This window comes from Oryctolagus cuniculus, chromosome 5 (genome assembly GCF_964237555.1).
Source record: "Oryctolagus cuniculus chromosome 5, mOryCun1.1, whole genome shotgun sequence".
Taxonomy (NCBI): domain Eukaryota; kingdom Metazoa; phylum Chordata; class Mammalia; order Lagomorpha; family Leporidae; genus Oryctolagus; species Oryctolagus cuniculus.
In genome coordinates this window covers 136,601,450-136,621,634 of record NC_091436.1, presented here as the reverse complement: position 1 = coordinate 136,621,634, position 20,185 = coordinate 136,601,450, and the positions used below count along the sequence as shown (strand labels likewise).

The 20,185-nt window shown below is 37.6% G+C and overlaps 1 pseudogene; it reads right to left on the bottom strand.

Annotated features, from left to right (window-relative positions):
- Window positions 1-5,777: 5,777 nt before the first annotated feature.
- Window positions 5,778-11,469, bottom strand: LOC100350700 (glycoprotein-N-acetylgalactosamine 3-beta-galactosyltransferase 1 pseudogene; annotated as a pseudogene).
- Window positions 11,470-20,185: the final 8,716 nt, after the last annotated feature.

Here is a 20,185-nt window from a genome sequence, read left to right as displayed (position 1 = left end):
GAACTGGAGCAGCGGGTATTCGCTCAAACCAGCACCCACATTGGATGCCAGCCCTACAGGTCATGGCTTTAACCCACTGAACCACAGCACCAGCCCTGAAAATTGCAAGTATTTACATTATTCACTGTTGGTACTATGGAAAGGAAAGCTTGGTTTAGTTGTCCTCCTAAGTGAATGGACATCTCACAGATTGGTTCCTTTGTTTGAAGGTTCCATTTATGCTCTGAAAGTTCTAATCACATTCCTCCAAAAATCTCCAGACACTATCCTGGTCTTATTTTTCCTTTATGTTGTATTTTTTTCTTTTTTTAAAAACTTTTTAAGTTTTAATTAATTTTGAACAGATTCAATGTGACTTGTAGATACAATTCTAAGAACATAATGATATTCCTTTCTTTCCTCCTTTCCTCCTCCTTTTTCCCTCGCACCCTATTTCCTTCTCTCTCTCTTTTTTTAGTTTTTTTAGGTGAAATATTTTAAAATGACATAACATTAAAAAGGTTTAACACTTAACCAAATAAGAACTTTAACGTTTTGCTTTCTGTTCTAACCTTATTGATGAACTGCAATGTTACACTGAAAATGATCTGGCAAAGTCCTGCTAAACCAGAAGCTCATTTTTCAATGTTCTTAAATTTTCTAGAGCAAATATTGTATTTACCACTCTATTCTTTGACTATAACGTGATTTGTTTTCCTATTACAAAATTGTTTCTGAATTTTCTTCTTACCCATCTGATTCTTATTCTGTTACCTTTTTGTCCTTATATTTTGCTACTACTGAATATAAACATAATTTTGACATTAAATATTATGAGATAACTTTTATTAAAAATAATATGCATTATCATTGAAGAAGATAACATGAAAATTATATTTAGCTTCCTATTACATTCGCATAAATTTATATTTCAAATATACTCAGTAAAATAGCTTTTGGCCGGTGCCGCGGCTCACTAGGCTAATCCTCTGCCTTGCGGTGCTGGAACACCGGGTTCTAGTCCCGGTCGGGGCACTGGATTCTGTCCCGGTTGCCCCTCTTCCAGGCCAGCTCTCTGCTGTGGCCAGGGAGTGCAGTGGAGGATGGCCCAAGAGCTTAGGCCCTGCACCCCATGGGAGACCAGGAGAAGCACCTGGCTCCTGCCATCGGATCAGCACGGTGCTCTGGCGGCAGCACACCAGCCGCGGCGGCCATTGGAGGGTGAACCAACAGCAAAGGAAGACCTTTCTCTGTCTCTCTCTCTCACTGTTCACTCTGCCTGTCAAAAAAAAAAAAGCTTTTATATGGTCTTCTGTACAAAAGAATAAATTTACCTCTACATTCCAATGATTCTGAGACAAATGAAAAAGAAAATTAATCAGCTTAGAAGGACTTAATTATTACAGCTTAATTTAAACTTCTATCATTTTTTTACAGACCTACTAAGTAGCCACGTGGTTTCCTGCTTGTGCATCCAGAGTCAGGCAACTTGTGCTGCATTATAGAAGTCTCTATTCTATTTTCAGACAGCTGTGATAGTTTAAAAAATCATTCATTATTTCATCTAAAAATAAATAAGTACACTGGGAGTGATGAGGAAGAAGGAGAAGGAAGAGAAAACAATGTATATTGGAAATGCGGTTAATGAGTTGAGAACTCCTTAAGGGAGCTTTAGGAAAAGAAAGAAATGAGAAGTCAATTGATCATATCTTAGACCAACTTAGACCTGCACTTTGTAACTGTAACTAAAATATTTCCCTTAGAAGCACTAGCCACACAGACTCTGTGTGTGTGTGTGTGTGTGTAACGTCAACAGTAACAGCAGTAACAAAGCAAAACTCACCTTCATGTCTCCCATGCTCCACTGACCGAATTGCCATCTAGGCATGGAATCCGTTTCACGTGTGACACTTCTGATCCACGAGAAATTACTAGGTCTCCTCAAATCTGCTTTTGTAGGGGCCCAGAAATTCTTTGCACTAGCTAGACTGGGAAAGAATCTACCACCCCGGTAATATCACCAAGTCAGAGGGAAACTTCAGTACTATGAACCAGGTTTCTTGATCCTGAGGTCTGCAGCCAGGTGCAGCTTAGAATTAATTCAGAAGCAGGTAAGGAGACTCTGGACCATGAACCCATAGGATCGTAAAACAGCATTTCAGTTACAAGTTTGCATTTGAACACTTGCACAGATAATCACAGGTACACACAAAGACCAATTCATATTTGGCAAACATTTGAGAACTGGGTATTGAGATCCTTTTCCCATTTCTTAACTAGATTGGTTGCCTTTTGTTACTGTTGAGTTTTGTTTTGTTATTGTTGAGTTTCTCATATATTGTAGATACAAGTAAATATTAGCTCATGATCTACTGAGAATGATTTAGGCTTACTCATGAAGTCTTGCAGCCATGATTGACCTAGGATGGCCTCAGCTAGAACATCTAGATCAACTTACCTTTGCTACATATTTCTCATCCTCCAGTGGTCCAGTCTGGGTGTGTTTTTTTAATGTCAAAGAAGAGTGAGAGACAAGAGAAACATGCAAGTTCGTTTAATGCACAAGTTGTAACTGCTGACGTGCCTTAATAAATAAACTTACATTATCAAATTTGAAATTAAGAGGAAGGGATTATATACTTCTTAATGGGAAAAGTCACATACAGAGAGAGGACGAATTTGGACTACTAGTGAAATTAATAAACTTCTCAGGTATAGAGCATTGACGAATAATAAATCAAATAGCATTTTTAGTGTGCCTTACAGTTTTATTTTTAAGCATTTGCGCCTAACAGAAGAGCCGGAGATCTTTGACTTTGTGAGCTCAAATTATTTCAAAATATTTAATGCACATTAGACAACCAAGTATAATTTGCCCTTGTTCTTTTTTTAAACTTTTTTTTTTGACAGGCAGAGTGGACAGTGAGAGAGAGACAGACAGAGAGAAAGGTCTTCCTTTGCCATTGGTTCACCCTCCAATGGCCGCTGCAGCCGACGCACTGCGGCCGGCGCACTGCACTGATCCGATGGCAGGAGCCAGGTGCTTCTCCTGGTCTCCCATGGGGTGCAGAGCCCAAACACTTGGGCCATCCTCCACTGCACTCCCTGGCCACAGCAGAGAGCTGGCCTGGAAGAGGGGCAACCGGGACAGAATGCGGCACCCCGACCGGGACTAGAACCCGGTGTGCCGGCGCCGCAAGGTGGAGGATTAGCCGCGGCACCAGCCATTTTTTTAACTTTTATTTAATAAATATAAATTTCCAAAGTACAGCTTTTGGATTACAGTGGCTTTTTCACCCCACAACCATCTCCTGCTCCCTCTCCCACCCATTCACATCAAGAGTCATTTTCAATTATCTATATATACAGATAAATTTAGTATATACTAAGTAAAGAATTAAACAGTTTGCACCCACACAGAAACACAAAGTGTAAAATACTGTTTGAGTACTAGTTATACCATTAATTCACATAGTACAACACATTAGGGACAGAGATCCTACATGGGGAGTAAGTGCACAGTGACTCCTGTTGTTGACTTAACAAATTGACATTCTTGTTTATGGCGACAGTAATCACCCGAGGCTCTTGTCATGAGTTGCTAAGGCTATGGAAGCCCTTTCAGTTCGCCAACTCATTTCTTATTTAGACTAGGTCATAATCAAAGTGGACGTTCTCTTCTCCCTTCAGAGAAAGGTACCACCTTCTTTGATGGCCTGTTCTTTCCACTGGGATCTCACTCATAGAGATTTTTCATTTAGGTCTTTTTTTGCCACAGTGTCTTGGCTTTCCATGCCTGAAATACTCTCATGGGCTTTTTAGCATGGTCTGAATGTTTAAGGGCTGATTCTGAGGCCAGAGTGCTGTTTAAGACATCTGCCATTCTATGAGTCTGCTGTGTATCCCGCTTCCCATGTTGGATCATTCTCTCCTTTTTAAGTCTATCAGTTAGTATTAGCAGTCACTATCTTGTTTATGTGATACCTTTGACTCTTAATCCTAACATAATGATCAATTATGAACTGAAACTGATCAATAGGGATAGTGAGATGGCATAGATACATGCCACTTTGATGGGATTGAATTGGAATTCCCAGAAACGTTTCTAACTCTACCGTTTGGGGCAAGTCAGATTGAACATGTCCCAAATTGTACATCTCCTCCCTGTCTTATTCCCACTCTTATATTTTTTTTTGACAGGCAGAGTTATACAGTGAGAGAGAGAGAGACAGAGAGAAAGGTCTTCCTTCCATTTGTTCACCCCCCTAATGGCTGCAACGACCAGTGCTGCGTCGATCCAAAGCCAGGAGCCAGGTGCTTCCTCCTGGTCTCCCATGTGGGTGCAGGGCCCAAGCTCTTGGGCCATCCTCCACTGCACTCCCGGGCCACAGCAGAGAGCAGGACTGGAAGAGGAGCAACCAGGACAGAATCTGGTGCCCCAACTGCAACGAGAACCCGGTGTGCCTGCGCCGTAGGCAGAGGATTAGCCTAGTGAGCCACAGCACCAGCCTCCCTACTCTTATATTTAACAGAGATCACTTTTCAGTTAAATTTAAACACCTAAGAATAATTGTGTGTTAATTACAGAGTTCAACCAATAGTATCAAGTAGGACAAAAAAAATACTAAAAGGGATAAAGTATTAAGTTGTTCATCAACAGTCAGGACAAGGGCTGATCAAGCCACTGTTTCTCATAGTATCCATTTCACTTCAACAGGTTTCCTTTTTGGTGCTAGGTCAGTTGTCGCCAATCAGAGAGAACATATGATATTTGTCCCCTTGGGACTGGCTTATTTCACTCAGCATGATGCGTTCAGATTCCTCCATTTTGTTGGAAATGACTGGATTTCATTGTTTTTGACTGCTGTATAGTATTCTATACAGTACATGTCCCATAATTTCTTTATCAAGTCTACTGTTTTTGGGCATTTGGGTTGATTCCAGGTCCTAGCTATTGTGAATTGAGCTGCAATAAACATTAAGGTGCAAACAGCTTTTTTGTTTGGCAAATTAATTTCATTTGGGTAAATTCCAAGGAGTAGGATGGCTGGATTGTATGGTAGGGTTATATTCAGGTTTCTGAGGACTCTCCAGACTGACTTCCATACTGGCTTTACCAGTTTGCTTTCCCACCAACAGTGGGTTAGTGTCCCTTTTTCGCCACATCCTTGCCAGCATCTGCTGTTGGTAGATTTCTGTATGTGAGCCATTCTAACCGGGTGAAATGAAACCTCATTGTGAGGTTTTGATTTGCATTTCCCTGATCACTAGTGATCTTGAACATTTTTTCATGTGTCTGTTGGCCATTTGCATTTACCCTACACCATCAGATTATTAGAGAACACTGGAGAAATCCTGCAAGATTTTTGAACAGGCAAAGACTTCTTGGACTAGACCCCAGAGGCACATGCAGTCAAAGCCAAAATTAACAACTGGGATTGCATCAAATTGATAAGTTTATTTACAGTCAGGAAAATGAAGAGGCAACCGACAGAATGGGAAAAAATATCTGCAAACTATGCAATAGATAAAGGATTAACAACCAGAATCTACAAAGAGATCAAGAAACTCCACAAGAAAACAAACAACCCGCTTAAGAGATGGTCCAAGGACCTCTTCTATTTCTTTCTTTAAGATTTTGTAATTCTCATCATAGAGATCTTTAACGTCCTTGGTTAAGTTTATGCCAAGGTATTTGATTGTTTTTGTAGCTATTGTGAACGGGATTGATCTTAGCAGTTCTTTCTCAGCCGTGGCATTGCCTGTGTATACAAAGGCTGCTGATTTTTGTGCATTGATTTTTTTTTTGAACATGGTAATTTATTTTATGCAGTTGTTCAAATCTGTTGCTTAAAAATTTTCAAAAGGCACTTAAAAAACATTTAGAAATACATTTTTCTGACTTAATGGTGATCACTTAAAATAAGCAAGTCACCAGACATTTCAAACCATTCATGACACTATTACCTTAAATAATTTTAAAATTCCAAAACACAGACATTCACTATGTAGTACAACACACTGCTTAGCAGTAAGATTAGTTTCCCTCTAACAATATACTCCACATAGATTATTACTTGGCAGGGCCCTGCAAAGTTATTCAAACTTAGCTAATATCAACTGAAAACTAGGGAGGTAAAGGAGCTGAAAAATAGAGCAGTTCTCTCAAGAGAGTTTGTAAAATTTCTTCTTCCCATCTGTGTTAAAATTTTTTTCAACTCAGATATAAATAACTCCTTTTTTTAATCAACAGAACTTACATTTAGCATAAAATATACCACAGATTGTCCCCCAGATTTCTTAAGTACAGTTCTGTCAGGTCTACTGTAAGGAAGTAGAGAAATGAAGCAGGGTTTTGCTGTTTGTTTCTGAGAAAAGGGTGAGTGGTGACAGGATCAATGATTGTAGATGTAGAAATAGTTTAAAAACTATAGGCTTTGAAACAACACAAGCCTCCTGAGAGCCAACAGGCATTATTCTTAGATGTTTACTTTCAATCTCATAGGGAAACCTATAGTTAATTAAGCCAAATTAACCTTGTAAAGGCAGCTTTAAGAGTAGCTAGAAAACAGAAGTTAGTTTTAAAAGAAATAAAGAAGGGTGTTAACAGAAACAAATGATCAAAGACAGAACAATGGTCTAACAAACTGAAACTTTAGAATAAAAGGTTAGATAGGAGCTACCACACTGAGGATTCTTTCAAGTACAGTAGCGCCTCAATCTGGTAACGGTGGTTTGAGAGGCGCAAGGAAGTGCAAAGCTGATACGCAAACAATTATGGAAAGTAACCAGTTAGCAAATCCAATGCCCAATTTTAATTATCATATTCAAAAAATATTAAAAACTGGTTAGTGATTTATTAGTGAAGCTTTTTACAGTAGTAAAACCTCCTCTGAAGTTTTAGGATTTGGAAGGAAACTCTGGGACAAAAATTTGCCTTGTATCTATGAACTTGCCATTAGAGAATACACGAATACTGCTGTAAGAGAACCCAAGAAATCAAAGCCTTATGTTCTGAGAGCACATCAAAAGCATTCGCTCAAATGACGAAGATCTTAATCTAAGATGATAAATCATTATCATGAAATCTGGTTTGATGTACTCTATCAAATACTAGAAGAATTTTTTTTTTACTTATGTCACCTAAGACAAATGATTCTTAAAAGTGATGAAATTTTAAATTGATATTATGAATTAGCAGGAAAATGCTCTGCATATTATAAAATACCATTTTGCTACCCCTATTTAAAAACTCTAGTTACAACAGTGGATACTTTTGATTACATTTATGTATGCTTTTAATGAAGCAGTATGTACTTATTAATACTTAAGGAACCCTGCCTGCCCCACTGTGAAATTGCTGAACTTGAGAGAATTACAGATTTTACTGTGGGCTTTGATATCAGTCTGGAGGAGCTAAAGAATTTTGCTAAAATGAATGATCCAGTGACCACTGAAATTGTATTTTAAGTATTTTACACTGAATATAGTGTAATCCTGGACTATACTGATTTAAAACATTAGTTATTTAAGTGTTTGAAAAATATGTATAGTGCAGTAAGTAACCTTTGGTGTGTGCCAGATGTCGGCACCAGAACCATGTAAGTAGTTGGGTTCTCAAACTAGAGTGAAAATGATTCACCTCTAGTGCTTGTTTAAACACAAATGCTGGGCTCACCTGCAAAGTTTCTGAGGCAGTGGCTGTAGGGTGAGGCCCGAGAGAGGCTGCATCTTGGACAAGTCTCCAGGTGGTACTGATGGGGTTTGTTGGGACCACACCTTGTGGCCACTGCCCTAGGCCGTCTAGTAAGAATGGAGACTCCTGGGCAACAAGCTAAAGTTAGAGATCTGGTGGACTAGGGTTTTGAGATCTGTACTTCAACAGTTCCCAGGCAAGAGTGAGAGACTCAAAATAAGAACCACTATGACAACAATTTGGCTGGTTAATCTAGTACTGGTTGATGTACTGTCACATACTATAAATTAAAATGGAAATAATGCTACACGACTAACACAGGACTTGAGCGTAAATCCTAGCTCTGTTAGCTCCTAGCTTTGTGACAGTGGAAAAGTGATCTTAACTCTGAACTTCAGTTTCCTCATCTATAAAATGAGATTATCACCTAAATGGTGAGGATTCACGCTGATACACACAGAGCATCTAAGCACAGTACCTGTCAAATAGTAGGCACTAGATAAATGCCAGCTATTACTTATAAGTAATGTATAAAATACTTACTTCAGTGTCTCATTTAATCATCTATTTAAATATTTACACACAAAGGTAAGAGAATAAAAATAAAATCTTATTGCTCCCTGTTCTGGGCCAGTGTTCTGAGCCTTACATACATGCACTTATTTAATCCTCATGTAAATCCTGTGAGGTAGGTAGTAGTAATATCTAACTTACAGACAAGGAAACTGAGGCACAGAGAAATAAGTAAATTGCTCAAGGTAGCAAAAACAGTGATGAAGCGAGACTTTCAACCCAAGCTGTCTAACTCCAGAGCCCAGGATTCTCCTCAACATTTACCTTTTTATGAGTAAATTTTAGGGTTTCTGGATGTTTACGATAAAGAATTTATACTTCCAGTAAAGAAAAGAAGCATATATAAAAATTTCATGTCCACATCACGGTGAAGAGCTAGCTGTTCAAAGAACAGAATGAATACCTTGAATTCTTGGCAGATGATACTATCATGAAAACAACAAACAACAACTGAACAGATAACAAGTGGTACGTGTTTTCATTATGCAGAGAGTACTCCACAACCAGCCACTGAAATGAACATCTTCTCAACAGACCATCCAGGGAGGTCATGGTTTTGACATGTTTTGGCACAATAAATATATTTAGGGAAGCAGCACAGTCAATGGTGTGACAGCCAAGTAAAGTTAGCATAATGACATGAAAAATGCAAATAATTTGTAACATAAAAAGTAATCTGATAAAGTCTAATATATTCTGTTACAATACACTCAGCACTTAGATTACTAAAGACAACAAAAATTGAGAATTTTCTTTCCTTCCAGAAACTCTTTAGGGAGTCACTACAATGAAAATGGAATTACTTGTGACTATTTTTGACAACAGTATTGGATGGGTATTCTGCTGTCCACTGGCAAGACAATTACCCCACAATTGTAAGTCAGCATCAAACTTTCCATTGTGACCCATAAAGTATTTGGTTTTTAAATAGGTGACAGTTTAGCTTGTTTAAGCATTCTGCATTTTCTAATGTTTTTAATTAACAAAATCTCCCATTCAAAATATCTTGCCAGAGTATTAGCCACCTGCGATCCTAAAAGTGCTTTACAAACTTTGCTTTAAACAAGTTATCTCTCAACAGAAAAATAAAATGAAATATAATTATGTAATTGGAAAAAGTTTTAAATAATCAATTTAAAATGTCACTTAATGATTCCTGAGAGTGGCACTGATACAAAAGAATGCCTAAACGGCATGAAATTTACTTATTCGTTACCTAAAAGTAACGAGAAATGTGGGAACCAAGTAACTTAAAATGCATGTTTACAGAAAGCTATTAATGCTGTGAGTAAATAAATATTAAAAGTGGAGAATAGTATTCAAGAGTGGTTAAACATATTTAGAAAAGAAATAACCAGGAACTGGAGGGTTAACTGCTAATTAGAACCCAGGATACAATATAGTCAAGGCCCAGGATAATTTCAAAATGTGGTTTTATTAATGCACTTTAGGAGAAGTGCCATTCTTACTCTACGTTCTTCTGGAAGAAATACTGCCAATTATAAATAATCTCAGCCAAACTTTCACTTGACAAAAATGCTGTTTGTTGGGGTTTGGTTCATTTATATCATACTGCAAATATAAACTCATTTTTTGAGTTTATAAACAACACTGAGCAACAATATTTCCTTCTAGAATTTTCTTTAAGGCAGATCAGTTTAGCATCATGTGTGTTACTAACAGTGCAGTACTGCTCTAGCAATTAACTGTTTGAGTTTCTCAGTGACAGTAATAAACATGGTCAGGAACAGGCAACAAAATCTCTCTTGGTTCCTCTCCCTGGCCACCATTTTAAAAACACAAATTATTCATATATATATATTTATATATTACTGTATGTATCAAAACACATTTTAACAGACTTCACAGCTCATTTAAAGCTTCAGTTTACAGTCATTTATATGTCAAAGATCTCTATTATGGAATGGTCACTTAGAATTGCTCACTGAGATTCCAGGGTTCTGTATGTCAAAAATGCAGAAGTCCTCCTTCAATGCAATGACAGACATTTTATCTCTGTCAATTCATGGTTTCTTTCAAGGGTTTCCTAATTTTACTTTTGAATCTTCATTTTTGTTTGCTTGACTTATTTCCTTTAATATATTTTCAGGTAATTCAGGTTGGTATCTGTATAAATAACCATATGGACGAAGATGATAAACGAGGTATTCTAATTCATACATAGTTGTAGAATCAACATAATGAAAAGAAACTGCAAGATCAGAACAGCAACCTGGACCCTCTATAGGAGGATAATAGTTATAATTCCAGTACCAAAAGGTTCTGGGGAGATAACCTTTGATTAAGTGGTGTTCCGGTACAAAGGGATGAAAAGTTTCTTTTCCAGTGGTGTCTCTGGAATCTCCTGCTTGGACATTTATAATTTCCATGCATCTTCCCAGCGCTAAGTCTTCAATGGAGGAACTATGTGTACATTTGTCTGTTTTGAATGCATCAACAAATCTCCGTAGGGCTTCTTTGCTTAGTACATATCCCGCTCCTCCACTCATGTAGCCCTGCTTTACATAGGGCTTAAATCTTCTCCCGAAGTAAATGGGTTCTTCAGGGTCATATTTTGAAAGAAGCCATCTCAAGTTGTCCAGTATGACATATGTATCATCATCAGCTTTCAGAAACCAATCGGCATCTTCTAAATAATGGTCATGAACATACTGAAAAGCTTTAATTGTTTTCCAGTATAGCTGATCTCTGCCTTCTTTGGTTTTTAATCCCACGGTAGGGAAGTCTTTATTTTCTTCTGAACTCATAAACAGCACTTTATTACAACGCTGGGCCCATGTTACTTTGACGTGTCTGGCCTTTTTCTCTAGATTTTGAGGGCCTGTCATAACCCAGCAAAGAATTTTAACTTTCTGATAGAGGTTTTCAGCGATGTCTGTGTTCTCATCTTTATGTTGGCTGGAATCTGCATTGAAGTTCATTTGTCCTTCTAGATGATTCTGTCCATTATCATCTGAATGCCTAGCATGAGGGTCATTATGAAGAATGTTAGGCTGGGTGTCACTGTGTTCTCCCAGCAAAATACTAAACAGTTGAGAACATAAAAAAAATCCTATTGCTGATCCACAGAGAAAGACTAAAAAATTCAGCCAAGATTTAGAGGCCATTTCCCGAAAGTTTATTTCTGACATCAGCCGCAGCTCCCTCGCGCCCCTCCCGGGGGGCGGAGAGGGGGACCTGTGCATTGATTTTATATCCTGCTACTTTGCCAAACTCTTCTATGAGTTCCAATAGTCTCTTACTGGAGCGCTTTGGATCTCCTAAATAAAGTATCATATCATCTGCAAAGAAGGATAATTTGACTTCTTCCTTCCCAATTTGTATCACTTTAATTTCTTTTTCTTGTCTAATGGCTCTGGCTAAAACTTCCAGAACTATATTGAATAGCAGTGGTGAGAGTGGGCATCCCTGTCTGGCACCAGATCTCAGTGGAAATGCTTCCAACTTTTCCCCATTCAATAGGATGCTGGCCGTGGGTTTTTCATAAATTGCCTTGATTGTGTTGAGAAACGTTCCTTCTATACCCAATTTGCTTAGAGTTTTCATCATGAAAGGGTGTTGTATTTTATCAAATGCTTTCTCGGCGTCTATTGAGATAATCATATGGTTTTCCTTCACAGTTTGTTAATGTGGTGCATCCCATTGTTTGATTTGCAAACATTGAATCATCCCTGCATACCAGGGATAAATCCTACTTGGTCTGGGTGGATGATTTTTCTGATGTGTTGTTGCATTCTAGTGGCCAAAATTTTATTCAGCATTTTTGCATCTATGTTCATCAGGGATATTGGTCTGTGATTTTCTTTCAATGCTGCTGAATTTGGTGCTATTGCCCACCCTACTCTCCCACCTGCCCATGCTCTCACCCTGCCTCCTCCTTCATTTCTTATCCTTTCTTTTAATTTTTACAATGACATACTTTCTGTTTGTTTCATAATCATAAGATTGACCCTCCACTAAGTAAATAATTCAATAAATAGTAAGAAGAAAATAGGTTAGATGGATATACCTCTGAGAGAAACTAATACTTGAGCCAAGAGTAGGGGAGGCAAGAGAGTTATCTAAATGGATTTATGGGTGAAGAGTTTGCCATGCAGAGGAAAGAATTTCAGCAGAGGCCGTGAGGTAGGAATATGCCTGCTGTTTCCAATGATTGTTAAGGGATCAACATGGCTGATATGAAATGAGCCCCAGAAAACAATAGAAGAAGTTATGAAGGCAGCATATCATGTAATATCTAGTAAGTCATGACATGTGATAGGCCTTTGATTTTAACTTTAGTAAAATAAGGAAACACTGTGGATCTATTATAGAAATTGCATACTCCCCTTATGTCTGAATTAAGACATAAAACAATCAATATTGCTGCTCTGTTAAAAAGAGAGAGTAATGGAAGGGAAAAATAAAACGTGTAAAATATAATTACAATGGCCTAGGCAATAACCAATTGTAACTTTGTCTAGTTTATGAACTGCTAAAGTAGTAAGAATCGGTTGAAATTTTCATTTTTCCCTTTCTTCAGCTAAGGGGATGACTCCAGGATACTACTAATGCCTGGGCCTCAAAGAAAGGATAGTATGGAGGTTGGAATATCAAATATATAAGGGTTGAAAGGATTAAGTATGTATCTAAGAAAATGTCTGGGGGCTGGTGCTATGGCTCAGTGGAGTAAAGCCCCAGCCTACAGTGACAGCATCCCATATGTGTGCGGGTTTGAATACCAGCTGCTCAACTTCTGATCCAGCTCTCTGCTATGGCCTGTGAGAGAAGTAGAAGATGGCCCAAGTCCTTGGGCCCCTGCACCCATGTGGGAGACCTGGAAGAAGTTCCTGGCTCCTAGCTTCAGATCAACTCAGCTCTGGCCATTGCAGTCATCTGGAGAGTGAACCAGCTGATGGAAGACCTGTCTGTGTGTGTGTGTGTGTGTGTCTCTGTCTCCCCCCCTCCCCCAGCTCTACCTTTCTCTGTAACTCTGTCTTTCAAATAAATAAAATAAACCTTTTAAAAAGAAAATGTCTGAAAACCAGAGATGAGAAGAAATGTGAATTGGAATAGAGTATGTAGGAGGAATTGTTAGAAAAGAAATCACAATCAAAGTGTATTTTGTTTATATTTTATGCTATAATTAAACATATTTAGATTCTCAAAGCTTTAGGAAATATAGAAAGAGTTACATATTCAAAACCACAGATTGTAGCACCATGAATAATACAAGGGCTATGTAGAGTCTAAGGTTGGCATCCGTATTAGGTAGGCATTATTTTTTTCTAAAGATTTATTTTAGCCTAAACAAGAGTGTCAATTTGTTAAGTCAACAACAGGAGTCACTGTGCACTTACTCCTCATGTAGGATCTTTGTCCTTAGTGTGCTGTACATTGAGATTTAATGCTATAACTAGTACTCAAACAGTATTTTTCACTTTATGTTTCTGTGTGGGAGCAAACTGTTGAAATCTTTACTCAATGTATGCTAAACTGATCTGTATATAAAGAGAATAAAAAATGAATCTTGATGTGAATGGAAGGGGAGAGGGAGTGGGAAAGGGGAGGGTTGTGGGTGGGAGGGACGTTATGGGGGAGAAGCCATTGTAATCCATAAGCTGTACTTTGGAAATTTATATTCATTAAATAAAAGTTAAAAAAAATGAAATAAAAAAAAACTTAAATTAAAAAAAAGATTTATTTTATTTATTTGAAAGACAGAGTTACGGAGAGAGGTAGAGACAGAGAGAGAGGTCTTCCATCCCCTGGTTCACTCCCCAGATGGCTGCAACAGCCGGAGCTGCACTGATCTGAAACTAGGAGCCAGGAGCTTCTTCCAGGTCTCCCACATAGGTCCAGGGGCCCAAGGATTTGAGCCATCTTACACTGCTTTCTAAGGCCATAGCAGAGAGCTGGATCAGAAGTGGAGCAGCCAGGACTCGAACCAGTGCCCATATGGGATGTGGGCCTTGCACCACAGCACCAGCCCCTAGGTAGGCACTATTATCCTCATTTTATAGTTGTTAAAACTGAAACTGGAGCATAAAGAAGTTAAGTAATTTCTCACAATCATGCAAATAGTTATTGATGCAGCTAGCATCCCATTTCTGTTCTACTAGGTTACAAAGCACCAAGTTCATACCCATTCTGCTGCACTTTCTCCCTTGAGTTAAAAACTCACAAGAGTTCTAGACTTTTTAAAAAATTCTGTGATATTAATATTTTAAATATCAGAAACTTCTTTTTTCATTTTGCTTTCAAATATACCTTCTATGAACTAATTATTATAACATTCTACGAACTAATTATATTCTAGCAAGATTTCCTCATTTGCAACAGTTCTTCCATGTGACTTGAGAAGGTTTGCTGCAGCCTGGTCCATCAGACACCCCCAATCATCAAGCCACTCCTTCAGTTCTGATACCTATAACATCTTTGGTTGTGGTAGTCTAGTTTTCCTAATAGTTTTATTAATGTTTTGTGAAACACTGAAATTTTCAGTATGCAATGTATATGATATTAAATTGTGAATTGGTGAGATGTATGTAACAGCAACATTTGAAGATAATGGTATTTGATATCCTCTTAAAGAAAAGTTGCCTACAAATTTGAAGCTAGAAAGTCACTGTATTAACTTTAAAAATTAAAGAATGACAATTCATGGCTTTTTAGATTTTTGAATCAGGCAGTAGTCAGTGTATCTGAGGAAAGCCAGCTCACCAAGTCCTCCCAGGCAGCAGTAGGAGAAAAATGTACCTAGAACTGCTCTGATAGCTTTGGAAAGTCCATCCATACTCACTTTCAGTTTAACAGCAGAGGACAACAGAGGTGGTTCTGGAACAAAGTACTGTGAAAATAATAGCCATAAGCAGTGGCTCAGAGACCCCTGACACCTTGTTGAACATCCTTAAGAATGCTGATCTCAGCCTGGCATTTCAGACCTACACAGTACACAGACCAGGTTCAGAAGGTTCTTTTTATTTTTTTAAAGATTTATTTTTATTTATTCGAAATACAGAAGTACAGAGAGCAGTAGTGGGAAAGAAAGAGGTCTTCCATCCACTGGTTCACTCCCCAAATGACCACAACGGCCAAAGCTGGGAAGATCTATAGTCAGGAGTCAGGAGTTTATTCCAGGTCTCCCACACAGGTGCAGTGACCCAAGGACTTGGAACATCTTCTACTGCTTTCCCAGGTCATAGCAGAGAGCTGGATCAGAAGAGGAGCAAATGGCGCCATATAAGATGCTGGCACTTTAGGCTGGGACTTTAATGTGCTGTGCCACAGCAGCAGCCCCAGAAAGGTTCTTGAAACGTCCTCTTGTCTGAAGAAACAGAAACATCAGACAATGGTGATGGAGATCACAATTCTATCATTTTGGATCCTGAGATATTGGAGCCTAGGCAGAATGAGGAGGACATGGACTTTGAGGAGGTTGGTGAGATTTTTTTTTTTTTACCATGAAACTCTCGAGGTGGTGCCCCTTTGGAAATATGTGAATCAATTCAAGATGACGAATAATGAAGTTAAGCCGTTTAGTTGCGGTCCCATCACAGCCTGCAGGACAGTGGGCCAGGGGCAGTCAATGAAGGAATCAGGAGGATTAGGAGGGTGTGAGGGTGCAGGGGGTGTCACAGACCATGAGCATGCCAAGTCCGAGAGGTGTTTACTGTATTGAGATTTATTAACACAGGCTTCTTAGTGTCAGTTATGCAGATAGCAATTTATTAGAAGAGTGTAAGTCCATTAACTATAGTAGATTCCAACCTTAGACACTTCACCCTAGATATTTCTGTTCCCATTGACTTTTAAGATGGAATTTCTATTTATTTAATTATTTGATATTTATTTTAAAATTTTTTCTTAATATAAACAGAATAGATTTCATGTATTTCATAGATACAATTCTAATAAAATAACCGTACTACCCTCCCTCTATCTCCTCTCCTTCCTTTCTCTCTTTTTTGTTCTTGTAATTTTTGCAATAGCATACTTTCAATTTACTTTATAAGCACAGGATTAAAATCCACACTCCACACTTGCAAGTGTATTTTCTTTTACTTCAGGTCTCAGGATCTCTGTATTGAGCCTATATGGCATAGACATGTTCTAATAAGAAAAAGTGTCACTTGGCCAAAGATAGTTGGATCTAAGCAATTGGCAAATCTAGTTTTGATTTTATCTCCTAACTTCTAGAATAATAGGAATATGTTAATCTCAATAGTTCAATCACAAACACTAGTAAAAAAAAGATAAAAAAGATACATATCACAGCTGAGGACTCACACCAAATACTGGAATAGAAGAAATAAAAATGTCACATACAGATGAATTTTTTGCGCACCTAGAAACTGAATAGTCCCATGGTTTGAAATCTAAGGTTACAATCAAAATGATAGAAAGTGTTTGAAATCTTTTGATAACACTTGAGAGAGAATGGAAGTCTTTTTCTCCTTTTTCTTGATGTCTTTGCTAAGGTGAGAAATTCTGGCTCTGCTTTATGCAACAAGTTGATAGCAAGAAACAATTTATCCCAAAAAGAATATCCTTACCAGTGTTGTTCCCCAAGGATGTTCACCCACAGCCTACAGCAGAACGTATCTATGCTACTTGTTTCAGTACTTCTTAGGCAATGGCAATAGGAACCTTACTCTCTTCAAATCTGCTATCTTTCTAACTTTAGGTAAGGCCAGCTCTACAGTCTCTGTAATTTTCCAACCTTATCTTTAAAAAGGCAAAGGCTAATCATAGCAGGATCAGTCCCTACTGATCTTGAATTGGGTCAATTCATTACATCTCTTACCCACTCTGGGTAAAATAGGTAGGCAGGCAGAGGAAGGGGGTCAGGGAAAGAACTGCAGATTTCCTCTATGACACAATCATCAAAAAATATAAAATTAACCCCAAGTTCTAGGATGGAGGATATTAGCATCTTTGAAATTTTGACCATCCAACCAGTCATGTACCAACCCTCATTGTTCTTTCTGAGAAATACATATTCAGAGTCATAAGGCACAACGAACTGTGGTGTGAAATTCCTCTTGGCTTAAAATATTAACCTACTTATTGTCCATTCTCATTGTCATCCAACTAATCACCAGAGTCACCTGATAAGCTTTGTAAGTGGTGCTGCCAAGTTTCTACCTGAGACTAACCACCTAGAGATAAGTGATTTCACAACTGTGCTCAATAGATTATACTGTGCACGTAAGATCAAGAAGCACAGGCCTGTGCTGACAGCTCTGTGCCTCCAAACCTTATCTATCAGCTCAAGCAAAGTCTTCCAAGGTGGAGTGAATATCAGGAATTCATAGTTCAAAGACTGCCTTATCACAACGCCACAAAGGGAAACGACTAGTGTTTTTTGAACTCTGTTATCATTAAGAGTTTCACTCTTACTGCCTTTACCATACATTCATGCTCCATTTCATTATCTTTTTAGGTATATTGATACTGTGGTGCCTCATCATAAAATGAATCGTAAAACATAGTATATGATTCTAAAATTATTGAGGATAAGTATAATAGATCTTGGACTAAGCTAAGGAAATATCCTTTCATTCCATCTTGTTTTCCTCATTTTTGAATATTCTTTGAAGAATATATAAGACAAGAGTAGTCTGTGAAACGAGATTGCAAGGATAAGAGCTTTCTTGTGAAGAAATAGGTCTCTACTCTGTGATTACAGTTACTATATTTTCAGTCATCTTTCAAATAGAGAGAAACTAATATAAAGCTCCTTATATTATTAGAGTTGTTATAATTTTGCTGTGCTATTTTCATATAAAGATAGAGAATTGTGTCATTCTTGCTTGTAAGTTTATGAACCAATCCTAGAGGAATCTTTTAGGAGTAGCTTTTCCTCTTTCCTACTACTTCTATTGTTTCTAACTTGAAAACTCCATACATCTAATTTTTAATCTTGCAATCTTTATGAAAATCTTCACATGGTCTCAGATACATTGATAACAGTTAAGTTTACCTCTGTATCAAAATTGTGGGCTTTTAAAGATTGAACTACTTTTTTCTTGCTGTTAGACAAGTCTTAGCCAAGTGGAAGTATAAAGTAAATCTTAAAAAGTTTGTGAGAAATGCATACCATGAAGCAAAATACTTAGATTAAATTTTTGCCAAAACAAGCTTATCTTTTAATTCCATTTTTCCATGAGCTTTATGAAATACACTTTTATAATCTGTAGATTGTTTTAATGTCTTTTTGTGTCTGCTGTAAGTTCATGGAGATTTTTTTATAAAAAAAAAGATATAATCCCATTTGTCCAAGTTTTGCTTCTGATGCCTATGTTTTAGAAGTCTTATCCAGGGAGCCATCACCCACATTAATGTCTTTAAGTAGTTCTCCTACATTTCCTTCTAACAACTTCATAGTCTCAGGTCTTAAATTTAGGTCTCTGATCCATTCTGAGTTGATTTTTGTATAGTGGGAGAGGTAGGAATCTAATTCTGTGCTTCTACATAAATGCATACAGTGTTGCCAGCACATTTATTGAAGAGATTTTTCTCTCTCCAATGTATTTTGGGGCACTTTTGTAAGAAATCAGTTGGCCAAATGTATGGATAAATTTCTGTGTTCTTTTCTGTTCCATTGATCTATGTGTCAATTTTTATGCCAGTACCAGGCTGTTGAAATCACAGCTTTCTAGTGTACTTTGAAGTCAGGTATTGTGATTCTTCCAGTTTGATTTTTTTTTCCTCTCAGGATCACTTTGGGTATTCTGGGTCTTTTGCGATTCCTTATGAATTTTAGGTTTTTTTTTTCTAATTCGATAAAGAATGCCATTGGTGTTTTGACAGAGATTGCATTGAATCTGTAAATTACTCTGGGTGATATAAACACTTGAATGATTTTAATTCTTCCAACCCATGAGCAAAGGAGTATCTTCCCATTTTTTTGTGTCTTTGATTATTTCCTTCATCAGTGTTTTATAATTTTCTTTGTAGAGATCGTTCATTTCTTTGCTTGAATTTATTCCTAAATATTTGATTTTTGCGGCTATTGTAAATGGGATTTATTGATATCTCTTTCAGTTAGTTCATCCTTGGTGTATAAAAAATTACTGTTCTTTGTATATTGAAGTGAGAAACTCTCTTGCTTCTGATCAGGCTAGTAATGTCTTATATATGCAAAGCCTATAGTCTTGGCATATAAAATTTAAAAGGACTGTGGGGAAGACCATGCATACAGAATATTGAACATAGAACTGACTTCAGAGAGTTTAAGTCTATATGACATCTCTGGGAGAGATTTACCATAAGCAGCGGTACAGTCTGCCTCAAAAATTTAAGGCAGAAAGAAAATTCTTATAGTTAGCAAAGTCATTCTCCCAAATGCTAAGTATTCAACAACAGCAGTAATAAAAAATAACAATATGTATGTTATGAATTTTCTCCATAAAGGTGATAGATAATCAATTTTTTAAAAAATTGAATTTAATATTTTCCCTGAAAGAACAAAAAATATACACCATATGACTTAATGCGAGGGCCACAACTCCAACTGAAGGCCATGTTGTCTTTCACGTTGGCTTTGTATAGACATACGGCGCCTCTGTATGGTGGTCCATAGTGGTAGCAGGCTCTGTCTTAAGTCCAACAAAAGGCGTTGAGCTTTCTCATATTAGTAGTTCTCTCATAAATGCAGATTCCCTCTGAATGGATCAGCTTGAGTAAGATTCTTACTCCTGAAATAATTACTTGTGACTAAGAATACTTGGTACATGAACTGGCTGGATCTTAGTCACCTATTTCACCAATAGTTCTTACTCAAATTTCATGCACAATGAGGCATGGTCCCTAAAAAGATCTAGAAAATGCTGGGTAGACAAATACAACACATTTTCATTTAAAGGTACAGGAGTGGGAAAATATCAGTTATGGAGTGTTGATGCATTCTTGCTCTACTCTTCTTGAGCATTG